This window comes from Muntiacus reevesi, chromosome 1 (assembly GCF_963930625.1).
Source record: "Muntiacus reevesi chromosome 1, mMunRee1.1, whole genome shotgun sequence".
Taxonomy (NCBI): domain Eukaryota; kingdom Metazoa; phylum Chordata; class Mammalia; order Artiodactyla; family Cervidae; genus Muntiacus; species Muntiacus reevesi.
In genome coordinates, this window is record NC_089249.1 from 229,114,395 (window position 1) to 229,120,382 (window position 5,988).

The 5,988-nt window shown below is 39.5% G+C and overlaps 2 non-coding genes and 1 pseudogene across 2 annotated transcripts; all 3 read left to right on the forward strand.

Moving 5' to 3' along the window:
* Positions 1–294: 294 nt before the first annotated feature.
* Positions 295–399, forward strand: LOC136156737 (U6 spliceosomal RNA). The gene has a single exon (XR_010661221.1). It is a non-coding gene; the product is annotated as a U6 spliceosomal RNA (small nuclear RNA).
* Positions 400–1,390: 991 nt separating this feature from the next.
* Positions 1,391–1,729, forward strand: LOC136168188 (mitochondrial import inner membrane translocase subunit TIM14 pseudogene; annotated as a pseudogene).
* A 3,655-nt stretch (positions 1,730–5,384) lies between these two features.
* Positions 5,385–5,492, forward strand: LOC136156773 (U6 spliceosomal RNA). The gene has a single exon (XR_010661253.1). It is a non-coding gene; the product is annotated as a U6 spliceosomal RNA (small nuclear RNA).
* Positions 5,493–5,988: the final 496 nt, after the last annotated feature.

The window sequence follows — 5,988 nt, forward strand, 5'->3', positions numbered from 1 at the left end:
CATATGTGTGTACAAACATGCATGCAGAACCATATGTACTGCAGTGTATTTGTACCAACAAAGAGTAGTAAGAATTGCTTCAGTATTATAGAATAGTCATATAATAGAATACTATGAATCCATTAAATGATAAACAATTATTAATCAGATAGCAACTACATGCTCAGAACCTTATTGAATGCTGAAGGATAATAAAAAGAACTATATGTCATGATTCTTATCCTGGAGGAGTTTATCACTTGGTTGAGAAGGGTCCAAGATGCACAGATCCCCAGCTTAAAATTGTATGTCTTCATGCTCGCTTAAGCAGCATATATACTAAAATTGAAATGATACAGAGATTAGCATGGCCCCCTGAGCAAGGATGACATGAAAATTCATGAAGTGTTCCATATTTTTTTAAAAATAAAAGAATAAACTGAAAAAAAAATGTCTGCTACGTGAGTCAACTTTTTGGTTTGTGTTCTTGAAGAAGAATCTTCTGGACCAGAGTATGGCAAACTACAGCCCATCAGCCAAATCCAACTCCTTGCCTATTTTTGTAAATAAAATATAATTAGAACACAGACATGCCAATTCATTTATCTATTGTCTAGTTTACTTTCCTTTTTAAAAAAATGTTTATTTATTTACCTGGGTGCAGCGAAGTGCTGGGTCTTAGTTGCAGCACTGGGGATCTTGAGTCTTTGTTGCACCATGCAGGATTTTGAGTGGTGGAGTGCCAACTCTTGGTTGTGCCATGTGGGATCTAATTCTCTGACAAGAGATGGAACCCAGGCCCCCTGCATTGGGAGCGTGGAGTCTTAGCCACTGGACCACCAGGGAAAGTCCCTAGGCTACTTTCCTTATACAGAGTTGAATAGTTGCAACAAAGATCTTATAGCCCACAAAGCCAAAACTATTTACTAACTGGTCCTTTACAGGAAAAGTTTAATCCTCTTGTAGGTCTAAAAAAAAAAAAAAAAAAAAACTCCTTAAAAAAGGTGTTGGTGGTGCTCTGTGACTACCCAGAGGGATGGCGGGTAGTGGGAGATAGGTTCAAGAGGAAGGGGACATATGGTTGATTCACGTTATTGTACGGCAGAAACCAATGCAACACTGTAAAGCAATTATCCTCCAATTAAAAATAAATTTTTAAAAAAGTCCAAGATTCACAGGAAAAAAAATGGATTGAAATTAAGGATGGTGGTTTTAAAATATGTCCATAAATTCTTCGATACGCTTTCCTTTACTAGATGAAGCTGAATCCCTGGGACACCCATGTGTGGGCAATTTGTGCTTGCTGGTGGTGGCCGCCTTGCTTTCTGAAAGAGGTGTGGAATTGGTGGCTGTGGCCTCTGGCTGGAATGAACCACAGTCTCCAAGGAGGCAGGGGAGCTGAGTTGGAACTATGGCCAATATAGTGGTAGCTGTTAGACTGACCATTGTGCAGGTCGTTATGCTTTGCAAGCCATGAGTCATGTGGACTCTCAAGTAAAACAGATTTTTCACAGTCTATCCAAGTCTGCCTTCACCAGTGACCATTACAGAGATGGGTTTGAATGCAAAGTGACAAAATGGGAAGCAGCATTAATATTAGGTTTAAGTCCTACTGACAATAAAGAAAAAAATAAGAGATGCTCATCGATGAATTGTGCATTTAAATCACCCAGACAAGACAGGATCTCCTTAGATAGCAGTCAAAATCAATGAAGCTAAAGATTTACTAGAAGCTCAAGCTAGAAAATGAAGTAAATGTATGATGAATTTTAAGTTCTTATTCATTTGTGTACGTGGGTACCAGCTTTTTATCATAAAATACCTCAAAGCTCCAAAAAATAAATAACTAAAAATAAAAGATGAAGCTTAATTCTCCTCTGAGTATGGACTGAACTTAGTAACTTCCTTTTAATAAATAGAATAATGTGCAAATAAGGGTGTGTGAATTCTGACATTAAAAGATGTCCTGATCTAATCCTGATCATAAAAGATGTTACAGTCTTCTCCTTGCCCTCAGATCACTTGCTGGAAGAAAGTAGATTGCTGGAAGAAAGTCGATTGCTATGTTGTGAGGACACTCAAGTAACCCTGTGCAGAGGTCCACATGGCAAGAAACTGATACCTCCTGCCAGCGACTAGCAAGGAACTGGGCCTTCTACTAATGGCCACGTGAGGAAACCCTCTTGGAAGTGGAGCCTTCAGCTCCAGTCAAGCCTTCAGATCGCTGGAGTCTTGGCTGATGTCTTCACTGAAACTTAATGAGAAACCCTGACTCAGAACCACCCCGTTAAAACCACTCCTGAATTCTTGACCCACAGTTACTGGGAAATAATATCTCTTGCCTTAACCCTCTGAATTTGGGAGTAATTTGTTATTTGACAATAAATAACTAATACAAACTGAAAGCTATAGATGCTCTAGAGCAGCAGGTCAGTAAACTTTCTCTGGAAGGGCCAGATAGTCAATATTTTAGGCTTTTGAGCCATCTGGTCTCCATGGCAACTACCCCACTCTGCTGTCATAGCAGGAGGGCAGCCACACACAATAGGTAAACAAATGTGAATGGTTGTGTTCCAATAAAACTTTATTTACAAACACAGGCATCAGGGTTGTGGGCCATAGTTTGCCAGCCTCTGCACTAGAGAATCAAATTTTAATGATATTAAGCAATGATTAGAAAGGAGTTGTAGAAGCTGGGGAATTTCTCGGCTGAAGGCTGCAAAACCAACTACCAAGGAAACCCCTGATTAGAAAAGGGTATGTGTACAATATGGTCACAATTCTTTTTTTATCTTTCCCTGTAAGTTTTTGCCAAGAGAAGAGAAATAAAATAATCAGAAGGGTGATGAGGTGTTTTTTTTTCCCCTAAGAAATTCTAGAATGAGGACTGAACACCCACCAGGGAAGAGAATGAGAAAACTGAAAATAGGAGGAAACTGCTCTTATGGTCTTTTTGCCAAGCAGCTAAGACCTATGAGCACCAGTGTCAAGGATAGTGTTTTAAACATGCAAAGCAAGTTTGTTAATGATGGAAGATTATCTTTCATTAACACCTGGAAATAGGACAAGGAACTAAAATGTAGTTACTGTTAGTGGAAATTAAAAAGGGACCCAGACTTTACTTAAGTTTATTTTATACCATTTTGCTCCAAGTGTATTTTCTTCATGGTCCTTAGGACTTAGAAATTGTTCAGGTCTGTAAACTTAGTAAACATAATGTTATGGGGAAAAAAACCTCAATAACTTACTGGATATAACTTACTGGATAACTTACTGGAATGACATGCTACCACATGCCTGACTGGATCTTACCACCATAGTCAGAAGTCACTGTTTTTAGTGGCAACTCCTCAAACTGCAGGGTCACCATGCAGTCATGCAATCCCAGCCTATTATCATCACAGCTAAGATTTACCGAATTCCTACTAAAGACCAGGTGCTCGGCAAAGCACATTATCTGCATTATTTCATTTAATCCTTCCAATAACCCTAAGGGGTTAGGTTTAGCATTATACTCATCTTACAGATGAGGAAAAAAAAAAAAAAAAAAAAAAAAAAAAAAACTGAGTGCAGTAACTTACACAAAGTCACACAGTAACAAGTGGCAGAGTTAGAGTTTGAACCTGGGAAGTCAACCTACGGAGCCCACAGCCTTGACCTACCCCTGCTCCAAACCCCGAGGAGAAAAGTTTAAGTGCAATAAATACTGTGTGATAACTATGACCTCACATTTTCTTTCAAAGACAGTCAGTTTGGTCGGGTAAAGAGAATGCAAATATGTTAAACAATGGAAAAACACTCTGACAAAACACAATAGTAACAATCATTCATTGCTTTTGGTAGAATAGTCTCTAATGGGGGGTTAGTTCCTAAATCAACAATAAGGAAAAAACTAAACACAGACAAATTACTCCAAAATGCCTTAAAATTCCTCATGAAGTACATTTTGATAGACATAGCTTTGTAAGGAAACAATAGATTCACCTCTCACTTCTCATGCTCCCTCTGGGATGTATCCACATTTAGGAGAATGGCTGAGCCTTACCTTCAAAATGTAAATTCTCTCTTCTCTCTCTCTCTTCTTTCCTCCTCTCTTTCATTGTGTGTATTTTAATGTACATAATTTAAAAATATGTATGATGTTACTCAGGGCTTCCCATATGGCGCTAGTAGCAAAGAACTCATCTGTCAATGCAGGAGACATAAGAGATGTGAGTTCAATCCCTGTGTCGGGAAGATCTCCTGGAGGAGGGCATCGCAACCCACTACAGTATTCTTGCCTGGAGAATCCTATGGACAGAGGAGCCTGGCAGGCTACATAGGGTCCACAGGACTGTAAAGATTCGGACACAAATGAAGCGACTTAGCTCCAGTTACTCTATTGTAATTAAGTATGATATCAGTCTATTGTACAAACCTAGAATGGAATATAAATGTGAAGGCCACCCAAAGTAAAGAAAAGTAATAACTTTTCTTTTATAAACACAGTATCTCAAGGATAGTCTGACATGCCGGTGTCATGGCATATATACACTGTCCGTTCTTCTAAGAAAATCATCTTAGTCTACCCTGGGTATGGACATGATTCAAGCACAAGCAAATTTCTCATAAGAAGAGCAAATTTCTCTTTCATCCTAGTTGTCTAAAATTAGTACAAGAATTGAGGTGCTTGGAACTTGCACAGAACTTGGAAAGCTGAGATCAAGAAATTTAGGAGATGGTGCTGAGAAAAAGAAACATGAAGCAAACAAGAGGAATGGGAAGGACAATCAAGAATGCACTGCCAGGAAACTGATTTCAGAGAAAGAAGGTAAGGAAGGCAGGTGGAGTGAGAAAAAGCTCTCTGCAAAATCCAGTATATCCTGCATATTCCCAGATCTCATTATATTGAGCTAAGTCCAGAAAAGAGCTTATTCGCAAACAATTGTCATAAAGTTTAAAAAGAAGAGGAGGGATTGAAACAAGGCTAGAACTAGAGCAGGGTGAGTGACACTAAAAGATGATGCTGTGAAAGTGCTGCACTCAATATCCCAGCAAATTTGGAAAACTCAGCAGTGGCCACAGGACTGGAAAAGGTCAGTTTTCATTCCAATCCCAAGAAAGGCAATGCCAAAGAATGCTCCAACTACCGCACAATTGCACTCATCTCACACACTAGTAAAGTAATTCTCAAAATTCTCCAAGTCAGGCTTCAACAGTATGTGAACTGTGAATTTCCAGATGTTCAAGCTGGATTTAGAAAAGGCAGAGGAACCAGAGATCAAATTGCCAACATCCATTGGCTCATTGAAAAAGCAAGGGAGTTCCAGAAAAATATCTACTTCTGCTTTATTGACTATGCCAAAGCCTTTGATTGTGTGGATCACAACAAACAGTGGAAAATTTTTAAAGAGATGAGAATTCCAGTGCTCGCTTCGGCAGCACATATACTAAAATTGGAACGATACAGAGAAGATTAGCATGGCCTATATGCAAAACAGAAAAAGAGACACAGAAGTACAGAACAGACTTTTGAACTCTGTGGGAGAAGGTGAGGGTGGGATGTTTCGAAAGAACAGCATGTGTATTATCTATGGTGAAACAGATCACTAGCCCAGGTGAGATGCATGAGACAAGTGCTCGGGCCTGGTGCACTGGGAGGACCCAGAGGAGTCGGGTGGCGAGGGAGGTGGGAGGGGGATAGGGATGGGGAATACGTGTAACTCTATGGCTGATTCATGTCAATGTATGACAAAACCCACTGAAATGTTGTGAAGTAATTAGCCTCCAACTAATAAAATAAAATTAAAAAAAAAAAGAGAGATGAGAATTCCAGACTACCTGACCTGCCTCTTGAGAAACCTGTATGGAGGTCAGGAAGCAACAGTTAGAACTGGACATGGAACAATAGACTGTTTCCAAATAGGGAAAGGAGTACCTCAAGGCTGTATATTGTCAGCCTGTTTATTTAACTTACATGCAGAGTACATCATGAGAAACACTGGGCTGGAGGAAGCACAAGCTGGAATC